Here is a 14,369-nt window from a genome sequence, read left to right on the forward strand (position 1 = left end):
TTATAAGATGTATAGAGAGGTGCAGTGCATTTATTCAGGAGTGAAAACTCCCTGGAGATCACACAGTTGCATCATTATTAATATGAATTAAGGGTCGTTGACTAAAGCAGTGGAACAATAATAATACAACTCGCCTTGGAATGAGCTGCAATTAGCTGGAGTTTACGCTGTCTCCAGGCAAGGTGTTCCATGGAAAGTGTAATGAACTCTGAGAGGAATATCAATGATATTTCAAATAAAGGTAATTTCATTCCTATCTTGATTTTTTTTTTGACTTACAAGCTTTTAAAAAATATATTTCAATGCCAACAATAAATACTAAGATCATTTTTGGACTAAGTTGCCAAATATATTCAATATAACATTAATTATTTTCTCAAATATAAATGGGGAAGGGTGGAGGTATTCAAGGGGGAGATCATTCTATGGAGAGGTAAATAAAATTAATGATTCAACTCTGTTACTCTTCAGCTGAACTGAGAACAGTTTAGAAGATCTGTCTGCAGAAACAATCTTGCTCTGGCCATGAGCAGTCATTTTGAGGGGATGTTGGTTGGGGGAAAAAAAAGCAGAAAGCAGAGATTTATTGCAAAGACAGCTTTTGCAATTGGACCATGATAGTGCCTGTCTCTTTGGGAGATTTCTTTTGTGAGGATTGTGATATGAGTTTGAAGGTTTGACAGAGGCAGAGAGGGCTGCAAGATTGTGTGGGTGAGACTGTGAGTCAGAAGGGAGCTGATGAAATTTACATTTCGGTGTTACCTTCGGTGAAGTCCCACCCCACCTCGTTTTGCTTTGCCATGGTCGGTCGGGTGCTGGGAGGTTCGGCGGCATCTCGGAACTTCATGGGTCTCAGGCTCGGCTTACTGCTTCTCCTGAGCTGCGGTATCATCATAGAGAAACCATCAATTGTAGGAATATTACTCTCCAACCTCACACCCTTCAGATCCAATGAGCTCCTTCTCCCTCATCTCTGTCCTCTGGGGGTGTGCAGTCAGATCTTACCCCTATCTCACTCAGTCTTCAAGAGGACAACCTCCATCATGTCCTTTCGCTTTGACACCAGCTGTTCATGTAGCTAGTGTGGGAGGGGGTCACTGAGGACCATGTTGTTGTCCAGTTTGAAGGAGCTGTTTATTCAGATCTTGGACCATGTGCTGTGTCATGCCTGTGCAGAAGAGGGGGACTTTTGAAAAAACTGCCCTAGCCTGTGGGCCACAGCTTCCACCACAGAATCAGAATAACCTTTAATGTCATACAAAAAACATGTCTTATGGACGAAATTCCGTTACCCACAGTCCAACAGTAAGAAGCAATAAAAATTAAGCAATAACACACACAATCACAAAACCAACACAAAACAAAAAAAAAACAGCAATCACAGTGAGTCTCCTCCAGTCACCTCCTCACTGTGATGGAAGGCCAGAATGTCTTTTCTCTTCCCTGCCGTCTTCTCCCGTGGTCAGGCTGTTGAACCTGACCACAACAGCCCGGGATGGTACCTCCAACGCTCCTCTCCACCCAGTGCGCTGGACATTGGGGTAGAGCATGTCGCAAGTGAGTAGGAGAGGGGAGTATTCTGGGGTAAGGCAAAGAGAACATAATATCAAAGGCTGCCTACCTTTACCAGCTGTTGCAGCCGGCAGCCCGAGTGACGTCTTCTGGGTTGATGGGTGGCCCTGCGGCCTTGAACCCAGTGCTGGGTTTACAGTCGTCCCTTTGAGCAATATCCAAAATCCGGGGGAGGCTTCAACTGTCCCCTTGCAGACAGGTGCTCCTCTCCAGCCAATCGGAGAAAAAACCCCCGCAGGTCACAGGGAGAACATACAAATTCCGTACAGACAGCACCCATAGTGAGGATCGAACTCGGGTCTCTGGCGTTGTAAGGCGGTTGCTCTACCGCTGCACCACCGTGCAGCCCCAGAGTTTCTCCGCATCTCCTTTGCATCTGTTCTAGTCTTGACATCTCCCATAACAGAGCTTTGAAGACATTTTCTCATATCCCCAACTATTGTTTTCCCTCTGTCAGAGTCAACAGCTCTCACTACTTCTGGTACAAACTGTGCATTGCTACGCTCACTCCCCTACCACCGAGACCAAGAATAAGGGACTTCTCGCCTTCACTCTCCTCACTAGCTTCCACATGCAATGATCACTGACCGCAATTTCCACCCTTTTAAAGTGATGCCTCCACCAACCTATCTTCACTCCTCATCTTAGACCTAATACATCTCCTTCCATTGACAACTCCCTCAGCCACATGTATTATTTTTCCTGGCATTAGATTTACCATGAGATTCTACCCTTCTGTCGTCCACTCATGCACTCCTGGTCTCCATCTAATACACACCTCTCATGAAGCAAAAGCACAAAGTGGTGGAAACATTCAGTTGGTCAGGCAGCATCAGTGGAAAGAAAAGTAGAGTTTGTGTTTCATGTCAATTATAGTTTAATTCTCCATCCCAATCTGACCTCTCTGCTCTGATTCCTTGCACTCTTCCAAACTAAGCTCAGGGAACCCTACCTCTTTTTCTCTGTCCTTTTCACCTTCCTTCACAATTTAAACATGTTTATTTCTTATTGCCCTCCAATCTGATGGAAGCTGACTGACGTGTATCTCTGCCTCTTTCTCCACAGATGCTGCCTGAGTATTACCAGCACTTTCTGGACTTGTTTCATATGGACGCCTGGATGGGCAGTGGGGCAGAAACGGGGGAGGTCATGGAGGGATTACTCACCAGCGGTGAGAATTTAGGATGTAGGTGAGAGCCACTGAGTTGGCAAGTGTAGGATTGGTGGGTGGAACGCAGGAAGCAGAATTTTTGGTGGCCTTGCTTATGGAAGGTAGGAGAAGGGATGCATTAGGACAGGCAAGTCTATAGGGAACAAACAGGAGGAAGAAGGTGATTCAACAGCAGTTTGGGGTGGACGACGGATGGAATACAGCAAGGTCAACCCCGCTGGAAACCAAGGGTTGTTGGGCAGGGATGGGTATTTGGTTATTAGTACTGTGTGCAACAGCACGGTTGCTTGCTTGTTACCTTATGATCAGGCAGTTGCAGACCAGGGGGACAGAGTCAGTGGTTGAGGAATGGATTTTGTGGCAGAGATTGTCACGGTGTGATCTGCCCTCTGTACAATGCATCTGCAGCTCCGGGCTCATCAGAACAAGCATTTGGACAAACCCTAGCAAGCAACAAAAGCTTTTCATTGAACCTCGGTACATGTGACAATAAACTAAACTATCTAACTAAACTAAGGAAGCACAAGGGCTGAGATGCAATATAACGCAGCGACAGGTGAGTCCATCAGTTACAAGATGACTGTCCAAGATTTTAAGATGCAATTACCAAACGAACATAAAGAGAATGATTACATTGGGTTGGCTTACCAGGAATTCCCACAGCTGCAAGAACAGGGTAGTAAATGTCTTCTATCTGATGCAGTATTGTTGCCTCCCGCATTTTTGGTGGGAGGTGATGTCTTTTACTGGTGACGGAGGGAAGTGCTCTACCAGATTATAAGATGTATAGAGAGGTGCAGTGCATTTATTCAGGAGTGAAAACTCCCTGGAGATCACACAGTTGCATCATTATTAATATGAATTAAGGGTCGTTGACTAAAGCAGTGGAACAATAATAATACAACTCGCCTTGGAATGAGCTGCAATTAGCTGGAGTTTATGCCGTCTCCAGGCAAGGTGTTCCATGGAAAGTGTAATGAACTGTGAGAGGAATATCAATGATATTTCAAATAAAGGCAATTTCATTCCTATCTTGATTTTCTTTTTTGTCTTACAAGCTTTAAAAAAAAATAATTCAAAGCCAACAATACTAAGATCATTTTTGGACTAAGTTGCCCAATGTATTCAATATAACATTAATTATTTTCTCAAATATAAATGGGGAAGGCTGGAGGTATTCAAGGGGGAGATCATTCTATGGAGACGTAAATAAAATTAATGATTCAACTCTGTTACTCTTCAGCTGAACTGAGAACAGTTTAGAAGATATGTCTGCAGAAACAATCTTGCTCTGGCCATGAGCAGCCATTTTGAGGGGATGTTGGTTGGGGGAAAAAAAAGCAGAAAGCAGAGATTTATTGCAAAGACAGCTTTTGCAATTGGACCATGGTAGTGCCTGTCTCTTTGGGAGATTTGTTTTGTGAGGATTGTGATAGGAGTTTGAAGGTTTGACAGAGGCGGAGAGGGCTGCAAGATCGTGGGGGTGAGACTGTGAGTCAGAAGGGAGCTGATGAAAGTGACATTTCGGTGTTACCTTCGGTGAAGTCCCACCCCACCTCGTTTTGCTTTGCCATGGTCGGTTCGGGTGCTGGGAGGGTCGGCGGCATCTCGTAACTTCATGGGTCTCAGGCTCAGCTTACTGCTTCTCCTGAGCTGCGGTATCATCATAGAGAAACCATCAACGAGGCACATTCCTTGCATTCCTGACTACACTCACTGATCTCAATCTCTCCTGTGCTCTGAATTGCGGAAAAGTGTTTGCAGCTGTTTTGAGACCATTAAATAGCTAATGAATCTTATGGGGGAGGGGTTCAGTTGAGCTCTGCAAGTGTAGCTACTACATCATCCACTGTGTAGAATGTTAACCTTTAGGAGCGGTGTGAAAAGCTGTGTGCACCCTGGCATGAGTATTGATGCTGTGTAAAGGCAATGGCTGGAGTTGTTCACCCTTCTGCCATTGTCGCATCCCCAAAGATGTCAGGAAAGGCCGTTTTGTCCGGAAGACCGAGCAAGAGATGCCACTGGCCCAGATTAAGTGGGTCACATTTGGTGGGATTTTCCTGCCAGTGGACCCACTGGGGGCACTTGTAGGAATATTACTCTCCAACGTCCCACCCTTCAGATCCAATGAGCTCCTTCTCCCTCATCTCTGTCCTCTGGGGGTGTGCAGTCAGATATTACTCCTATCTCACTCAGTCTTCAAGAGAACAACCTCCATCATGTCCTTTCGTTTTGACACCAGCTGTTCATGTAGCTATTGTGGAAGGGGGTCACTGAGTGCCATGTTGTTGTCCAGTTTGAAGGAGCTGTTTATTCAGATCTTGGACCATGCGCTGTGTCATGCCTGTGCAGAAGAGGGGGACTTTGGAAAAACTGCCCTAGCCTCTGGGCCACAGCTTCCACCACAGAATCAGAATAACCTTTAATGTCATACAAACAACATGTCTTTTGGATGAAATTCCGTTACCCACAGTCCAACAATAAGAAGCAATAAAAATAAAGCAATAACACACACAATCACAAAACCAACACGAAACAAAACAAAAAACATCCATCACAGTGAGTCTCCTCCAGTCAACTCCTCACTGTGATGGAAGGCCAGAATGTCTTTTCTCTTCCCTGCCGTCTTCTCCCGCGGTCAGGCTGTTGAACCTGACCACAACGGCCCGGGATGGTACCTCCAACGCTCCTCTCCACCCAGTGCGCTGGACATTGAGGTAGAGCATGTCCTAAGTGAGTAGGAGAGGGGAGTATTCTGGGGTAAGGCAAATCCGGGGGAGGCCTCAACTGTCCCCTTGCAGACAGGTGCTCCTTCTCTCCAGCCAATCTAGCTCACACATTCTGGTCCTGCCCCAAACTTGGTGACTGCTGGACAGTGGTTTTTAAAACCATGAGTGAAGTCCTTGTGGTGACAGTGAGGCTTTGCCCACTTCCCGTTGTATTTGGCGTATCAGATGGAACTTTGGGTTTAAATAAAAACCAATCGGACATCATTGCATTCACATCACTATTGGCCCATAGGAGAATTTTGCTGGTCAGGAAATCTACAACTCCTCCATCTGCTGCCGCTTGGCTAGAGGACAAAATGTTTTTTCTAAAACTAGAAAAGATCAAATTTACACTGAGGGGGGCTGTGAAAATGTTTTATTCAAAATGGGAACCTTTTCTGTCATACTTTGAGAATCTAAAAGAACTACCCACTGACTGAGGGCACTTGATTGTAGTTGGGGATCTGCCTTTAATTATGTTTTACTTTTATTTATTTACTTATTTTTGTTTACACAATTGCCGATTACCTCACAGGATGGCTGATGCATAGTGAATGAGTGTATCCTGAACCATCTGACATGTTGTAGATATGTATGGGCCTGCGCCTTGGAAGAATGTAGAGGTTTTGCTGTCAAATTGTGCATTTGTATTTGTGATATGATGTATTGTGAACACATCAGCTGCAAAGGGGTGTCCAGGGATGGTGGGTGAGGGTTATTTTTGTTGTTATATATAAAATACAAAATGGAGGGGAATGTAATGCATTATGTCACTCGTATTGTATCTTTCCTTCAATAAAAATAAATATATTTTTTTTAAACTGTCCCCTTGCAGAGGGAGATCACTCCAGTCAGCATCCTCTCCAGTAACATTTGCAGCCTCCCCATTCTGAGCTGGCAGTTCCAAACCTGACTGCTTCCTGGAATGGGGGCATTTGTCACGTGTGAACAGATTATGATAAAGACTCGGCCTGTAGTCTCCGGAATTAAAGGGAATCCTGATAAAATGTAAAAGATGAGAGGTAGACTCGTGTCACCTAGTGACTGACATTTAGTTTAATTTAGTTTAGTTTGGTTTAGAGATAAAGTGCGGAAACAGGCCTTTCAGCCCAGCGGTTCCATGCCGACCAGCGATCCCCATACACTAACACTATCCTGCACACGAAGAACAATTTACATTTTTTCCAGAGCCAATTAACCTACATACCTGTACGTCTTTGGACTGTGGGAAGAAACCGGAGCACCCGGAGAAAACCTACGCGGTCACGGAGTGAACGTACAAACTCTATACAGACAGCACCCGTGGTCAGGATTGAACCCGGTTCTCTGGCGCTTTCAGGTAGCAACTGGTTCCAGATACCCATGTATCTGGAACCGGGGGTCACAGAGCCATGAGAAGGGGTTGGCCAGTCAGGACAGAGTTGAGAAGAAATCTATTGACCTGAGCTTGATGTTTGGAATTGTCTACCCAAGAGGGCTGTGACTATGAGTACACCTGATACAATTTTTGGAAATTAAATAAATTGAGGCTTACGTGATTAGTACAGGAGAGAGAAAGTAGCAATGTAGTAACAAAGTGGCCTTGATCCTGTTGAATGGTGGAGTCGGCTCGACAGGCCGAATGGCCCACACCTGCTTGCACCTGCTTTTGTCTGTTGCTGCTCATTAGCCACTGGGACCCCAGAGACCCGATCCTGACTGCGGGTGCTTTCTGTAGGGAGTTTTGTATGTTCTCCCCATGACCACGTGGGCTTTCTCTAGGTACTACAGTTTTCTCCCACTTTTCAAAGACATACGGGTTTGTAGGTTGTTTGGCTTCTGTAAGTTGTCCCCAGTGTGAGGTGCTGCATTTTGGTAGGACAAATCAAAATAGGACGTACAGGGTAAATGGTAGGGAATTGAGGAATGCAGTGGAACAGAGGGATCTGGGAATAACTGTGCATTGTTCCCTGAAGGTGGAATCTCATGTGGATAGGGTGGTGAAGAAGGCGTTTGGTATGCTTGTCTTTATAAATCAGAGCATCGAATATAGAAGTTGGGATGTAATGTTAAAATTGTATAGGGCATTGGTGAGGCCGAATCTGGAGTATGGTGTGCAGTTCTGGTCGCCAAATTATAGGAAGGATGTCGACAAAATGGAGAGGGTACAGAGGAGATTTATTAGAATGTTGCCTGGGTTTCAGCACTTAAGCTACAGAGAGAGGTTGAACAGGTTGGGTCTTTATTCTTTGGAGCGTAGAAGGTTGAGTGGGGACTTGATAGAGGTTTTTAAAATTTTAAGAGGGACGGATAGAGTTGACGTGGGTAGGCTTTTCCCATTGAGAGTGGCGAAGACTCCAACAAGGGGACATAACTTCAGAATTAAGGAACAAAAGTTTAGGGGTAACTTGAGGGGTAACTTTTTTACTCAGAGGGTGGTGGCTGTATGGAATGAGCTTCCGGTGGAAGTGGTGGAGGCAGGCTCGATTTTATTATTTAAGAGTAAATTGGATAGGTATATGGATGGGAGGGGATTGGAGGGTTATGGTCTGAGAGCAGGTAGATGAGACTAGGTCAGAGAAAGTGGTCGGCGTGGAATGGTAGGGCCGAACGGGCCTTTTTCTGTGCTGTAATTGTTATATGGTTATATGGTTATATGCATAGAACTAGTGTAAGGGTGATGGTTGGCTGATGTGGACTCGGTGGGCCGAAGTGCCTGTTTCCATGCTGCATAACTACAACTAAAAAGTCATGAGATGCAAGTTTCCAGAGAAACGGGGAGAAACATAACCAACAGTGCCCTAGTCCTGATGGCCACCTTTGTGCATGTCTGCGTCAGATCATAATCATAATAATCATAATCATACTTTATTAGCAAAGTATGTTTTGCAAAATACGAGGAATTCGATTTGCCATACAGTCATACCAAAAAAAAGCACCAAAACACACAAAATACATTTTAACATAAGCATCCACCACAGTGACTCCTCCACATTTCTCACTGTGATGGAAGGTGAAACAAAGTTCAATCTCCTTCCATTCTTTGTTTTTTGTCGGGGGCCATGAGCCTTCCGTTGATGGAACGATCTTGGCTCCCGTAGCCGGTGGTTGGGCCCTCCGTGACGGGGCGATCAAGCTCCTGCATCGAGGGGAATCTCAGCTCCCCCGCGCCGGGCGATCGGACCCCGGGTCAGGACTAGTCGAGGTTGAAATCCGCAGGCCGCAGTTGGACCGTCGATCCCAGGCAAGGGATCGCAGACTCCGATGGTATGTCCATGGTCCCGCGGTGGAGCTCAAAGTCAGTCTTGAGCAAGGCCGTCAGCTCCATGATGTTAGGCCGCAGTGACCGGAGATACGATCCGGAAAATAATCGCATCTCCAGCAAGGTATGAGATTGAATAAAGGTTTCCCCCGACCCCCTCCCCAACCCCCCCCCCCCCCCCCCCCCCCCAACCCCCCCCCCCCCCCCCCCCAACATAAACCAAACCAGAGAACATTAACACAAACCTTTAAAACACACTAAAAATAACATAAAGGACGAAAAGCTAGACAGACCGTTGGCGAGGCTGCCATTGCTGATGGCGCCACCTGGTGGTGTGTAGACACTAGTATGCACACAGCAAGCGTCACTCGGGCTAATGTTCTGAGACATGTCCATACCCCGTTCCATCCCTCACCTTCTGGCTCACTGGCTCCTCCTGCTGCTCAGTTGCTTGTCCTGCACCCAGTGCTGAGGGTGACACCATCCTGAGGTCATGCTGCTGACAGCAGCCAATCAGGACTCTGTTGAGTTCCGGAGTGCACCGCACAAGATTACCTGGCCTGTGGAAGTGTTGTTCCAGCTCGCAATCGACAGCCCCCGCAGCCTGATGCTGGAAATCGTGGTTGTCCTATTTTTGGAGCCTTTCGATCCCTCACTAAAAAATTGTGAAAATGGCCAAAGGTGTGCGGTTGTCGTGGGTTACAGGCCACAATGGGCGGTAGATGGAGAGCTGCATTGTTCCTAAGAGGATCCTGCTCAGCTGAACACAGCATCTGATGGTTTTCCACTGACCAAAAGCCCTTTGAGGCACACTGCTCATGGCAGTTTATGCACAGCAGCACACTCCATGGGGCCACGGATCAGAGACCCATTGGCTTTGGTGACGGAAACCTGGACGTGCTCGAAGCAGGTCTGTGCGCTGAGGCAGGGGAGTGGTGGGTGCAGCTGGACATTAGAGGCCTTTCTAATTTCAGAACTTTCTTCAGGTGTAATTACTACCAGGTCAAATAGTAATACAGCATTAAAACAGGCCATTCAGCCCAGCACATCCAGGCCATCCATCCACATTAATCTCATCTTCCAGCGCTTGGCAAATATCCTTCTATGCCTGGGCAGTTCAAGTTCTAGTCTAGATTGAGAGATTGAGACAAAACCTGAGCTGCCAGGATTTTTTTATTATACAAAACATGTTATTTCCAAAACTCCATCCGACATTCTCGGAGGCTATACATACATTCAATACAGATATTCAATACAGATATTCAATACAAAAATTATACAAAATTAACCACCACCATTTCCACTCATGCCCACTGGCGTGGAATCCTTCCCTTATTTGGAGGGGCGTCTCTCTCCACCACACCCTGCCCCCCCCATATCCGGCAGCGGAAGGACCCTAGACTGTGGCCCTCCCCCACAAAGCCATGGCATTGGCTACACCAAGCATCAGTGCGTCCCTCAGCACGTACTCCTGCAGTCTGCAGTGGGCCAGTCGGCAACATTCCCCACCGGACAGCTCGCTCCGCTGGGAGGTCAACAAAGCTCGTGCAGACCAAAGAGCGTCTTTCACCGAGTTGATGACCTTCCATCAGCACTCGACATCAGTCTCTGAAGGAGTCCCTTGGAACAGTCTATAGATCACAGAGTCCTCCATGACGGAGCTGTTCAGAATAAATCGTGACAGGGACCCTTGCAAGCCTCCCCAGACTCTCTTTGCAAATCCACACTCTGCGAAGAAGTGGGAAACCATCTCCTCTCCATAGCAGCCGTCCCGATGGCAGCGTGCGCTGGTAGTGAGGCTCCGGCGATTCAGGAAGGATCTGACTGGCAGGGCTCCCCTCACCGCCAGCCAAACCAGGTCATGGTACTTGTTGGTGAGTTCTGGTGATGAGGCATTTTGCCAGACAAGCTGGGCAGTCTGCTCTGGGAACCACGCCACAGGATCCATGGAGAAATTTACCTGCAGTGCCTGCAGGACGTTCCGTGCTGACCACTGCCCGATGGACTTGTGGTCAAAAGTGTTGGTCCGGAAGAACCTTTCCATGAATGACAGATGATGCCAGGATAATTCAGAGACTGCCAGTGCTGCCTCTCCAAGCCCCAAAGCTGAACTGCCAAGATACCCCTAAGGCTGCCAGCCCCACCTTTCAAGGCAAGGGTGAACTGCAGGGTGAAACCTGAGATTGCCATGCCTCCTCCTTCGACACCAGGACTGAGCTGCTGGGACAAGCTTGAGATTGCCAGCTCCACTGCACATGTCCCTGCTAGTGAAGAACAGTGCCCCCCTGCGGTCCTCGACTTTCTTACCAATGTACATAAAATTTATTATGTGAGTATATACTGCCAGTGTTGGTGTGGTCACTGCTCAACCTGGCATCATCCCTGATATGTTATATATTTCGATCAGATCTCTCCTCAACCTCAAACGGCAGAGAAAATAATCCAAATTGGTCGAATTTTGCTAATACCTTCTAATCTTGGCAGCATCCAGTTAAGCCTCTTCTGCAGTTTCCTCAAAACCTCCACATCCTTTCTGACTGGGGTGCACACTATACTCCAAATACAGCCTATCTAAAGTTTCATTGTCACACGACCTCCTGACTCTTGTAGTCAATGCCCTGACTGATGAAGGCAATCATGCCATATGCCTGCTCTATGACTTTATCTACTAGTGTTGCTACTTTCAGGGAGCTATGGACTTCGATCCCAAGAACTCTCTGCACATCAGTTTTGTTAAGGGTCCTACCATTAACTGTATACTTTCTTACATTTGGACTTTAGACTTTTGATTTTAGAGACACAGTGAGGAAACAAACCCTTCTGCCAACCGATTCCACCCCGACCAGCAATCACCCTAGCACTACCCTACACAGGGACAAATTAATATTTTTACCAAAGCCAGGTTAACCTACAAACCTGTGCGTCCTTGGAGTGTGGAAGAAAACCAGAGCACCTGGGGAAACCCACAGGGTCACGGGGAGAACATACAAACTTCCTTACAGACAGCACCGTAGTCAGGATCGAACCCGCATCTCTAGTGCAGTAAGGCACCAGTCTACTGCTGCATCATTGTGCTGCCCTCAGTTTGGGGGTGGCACAAAGACCCCCCAAACTGCGACACCTTACTCTTGCTCAGATTAAACTCTATCCAGTGGCATCTTTTAATAGCCTTCCTTACTGATCTCGGCTCCACCCATTTTTGAAACAGCTTCCTTTAATGGCCCCTTCCTGTTGTGGTCCCATGATACACTCCAGCCCATGCTCTCGGTGCCCACAGCTCACCTCTGCATTCATCTCTTCAACAAAGGGTTAAGGAGGGCGGGAGGCATTTGTTCTCACAGCAGCCCAAGCAAGGCGCAGGTTTGGAGATTATTGCTGTCAGCAGAAGTGAAGACAGCTTCAATCACTTAGCGGAGGATGGGGAGTAAGCTGCTGGTGCAGTTGTTGGCTTAAATGGATTTATAGGGCCTTTTGAAGGCCTAACAGATTTAGGCAATTCCCCTCTTCATGGGCTTCTAGCCGATGGTGACTATCCTGAAAGAGGTGCCAGGATTTCTGGAGCAGCTCGGACTTGCAGCTGGGATGGTGCGGTGGCGATGCATAAACTTTGACATCCAGTGCGCTCAGCTACCTTTTGCTCTCCTGTGGGGTGAATTGAATTGGCTAAAAAGCAGCGTCATAAAGATGGGGGGGAAGTCAAATGGGCGGAGGTAGTTCTGGGCCCTGCCACCACTGAACATGGGGATATACACAGACTCATTCCCCATCTCAGCAGCTCACCACTACTCTCAGGACATCAGAACTCTGCCCTGATAAATTGGTGGTATCTTTACACGGTGCTCCCACTGTTTGCTGAATGTTCTGTCCTGTGATGCAGCTTCACTAGGTTGGTAGAATCAAGCTTTGGTATGAAAAACAGAAGGCAGGATGAACTCAGCACCTGTGGAAGCAAAAAGAAAGTGTTGACATTTTGGGTCAAAACCATGCATCGATTGAGAGGGATTGGACAGAGAGTCAGTATATTGCAATGTGAGGGGGGGGGGAGTAAATGATGGGCTCTATCTATCACCTTCCACCCTCTTTCCCACCCTGTCTTATACTACTAAATACTGGCAACCTTCCCTCTGCTAAGGCTCAACCCAAAGCACCAACTTTAAAGCATTTCTCTCCACACGTGCTGCTTGACCTGCTGAGGTCTTCCAGCTTTTTTTTAAAATTCTAGATTCCAGCATCTGCAGTGTTGTTTGTCTTGTGTATGAAGGAACTGCAGATGCTGGTTTAAACCGAAGGTAGACACAAAAATCTGGAGTAACTCAGCGGGACAGGCAGCATCTCACTTTCCTTCCCTCCAGAGATGCTGCCTGTCCCACTGAATTTCTCCACCTTTTTGTGTTGTTTGTCTTCATGTTTTGGTGCAGCTGGTGCTGCTCCTGGCTCTGATCCTGCAGGTGACCCATTTATCCATGGCTGAAACTGAAGGTGATGTGGGAGGAGGTATTGTACCACAACAGCTGGGGGCCCACAGTGTCCCATCAATAGCTGTTGGGCCTGCTCTGAATCTACTCCATTCAACACACTGGTGGTGCCACTCAATACAGCAGAACACTTTCTCTGAACAGGGAGTTGTAATGAGAGAGCCTGGCGTGCGAATAGTCTGTAGTTAACAAAAAGTTAATAGGGCTTTGCTTGCTAACAAGAGATGGTGGGAAATGCTGTGGGCCCCTGCTATCGACAGATAATAGATCGGGTAGATGCACAGTCTCTTGCCCAGAGTAGGTGAATCGAGGACCAGAGGACATAGGTTTACAGTGAAGGGGAAAAGATTTAACAGGAATCTGAGGGGTAACTTTTTCACACAAAGGGTGGTGGGTGTAAGGAACAAGCTGCCAGATGAGGTAGTTGAGGCTGGGACTATCCCAACGTTTAAGAAACAGTTAGACAGGTACATGGATAGGACAGGTTTGGAGGGATATGGACCAAATGCAGGCAAGTGGGATTAGTGTAGCTGGGTCATGTTGGCCTGCGTGGGGAAGTTGGGCGAAAGGGCCTGTTTCCACGCTGTATCACTCTATGACTCTATGACTCTATTGGGGGACTTAATGGCGCATTTCGGAATCCTATTGACTAGAAGTAGTGCTATGGGGGCCTTTTGCTTCACTTGGTATAAAGCAGGCATCTGCAGCATGCTCCATTGTTCTCCAAAAAGTCATCGAAGGGCTGGGATCGCGACCGGTGCCTCGGACAGGGCACAGGGAGAGGGAGGTGTGCTGCTGTAGACAGGATCCTGCACATACCGAGATAAGTAGATGTTTACTCCCTATTGCCAATAAATGATGTTAAATGGAAGGCCTCCCTGACAGACTGGGTTGCGACCGACTCCTTGGAAGGGTGAATAGAGAGAGAGAATTGTGCTGCTGTAGAAAGGGCCTCACACATACCTAGAGAAGTGGAAGTTTACTCTCTATTGCCAATAAACTTGATTTATACTGTAACTGGAGTGTGAGCCTTTTTCTGTTCTATCAGTCAGATCCTTGAACCTGTTCCCTTGCAACAGGAGCCAGTGACTTCAGCATTATCCCACTAAGTCAAGTCAAGTTGAGTTGAGTTTATTTTATTT

Source organism: Rhinoraja longicauda, chromosome 10 (assembly GCF_053455715.1).
Source record: "Rhinoraja longicauda isolate Sanriku21f chromosome 10, sRhiLon1.1, whole genome shotgun sequence".
Lineage (NCBI taxonomy): Eukaryota > Metazoa > Chordata > Chondrichthyes > Rajiformes > Arhynchobatidae > Rhinoraja > Rhinoraja longicauda.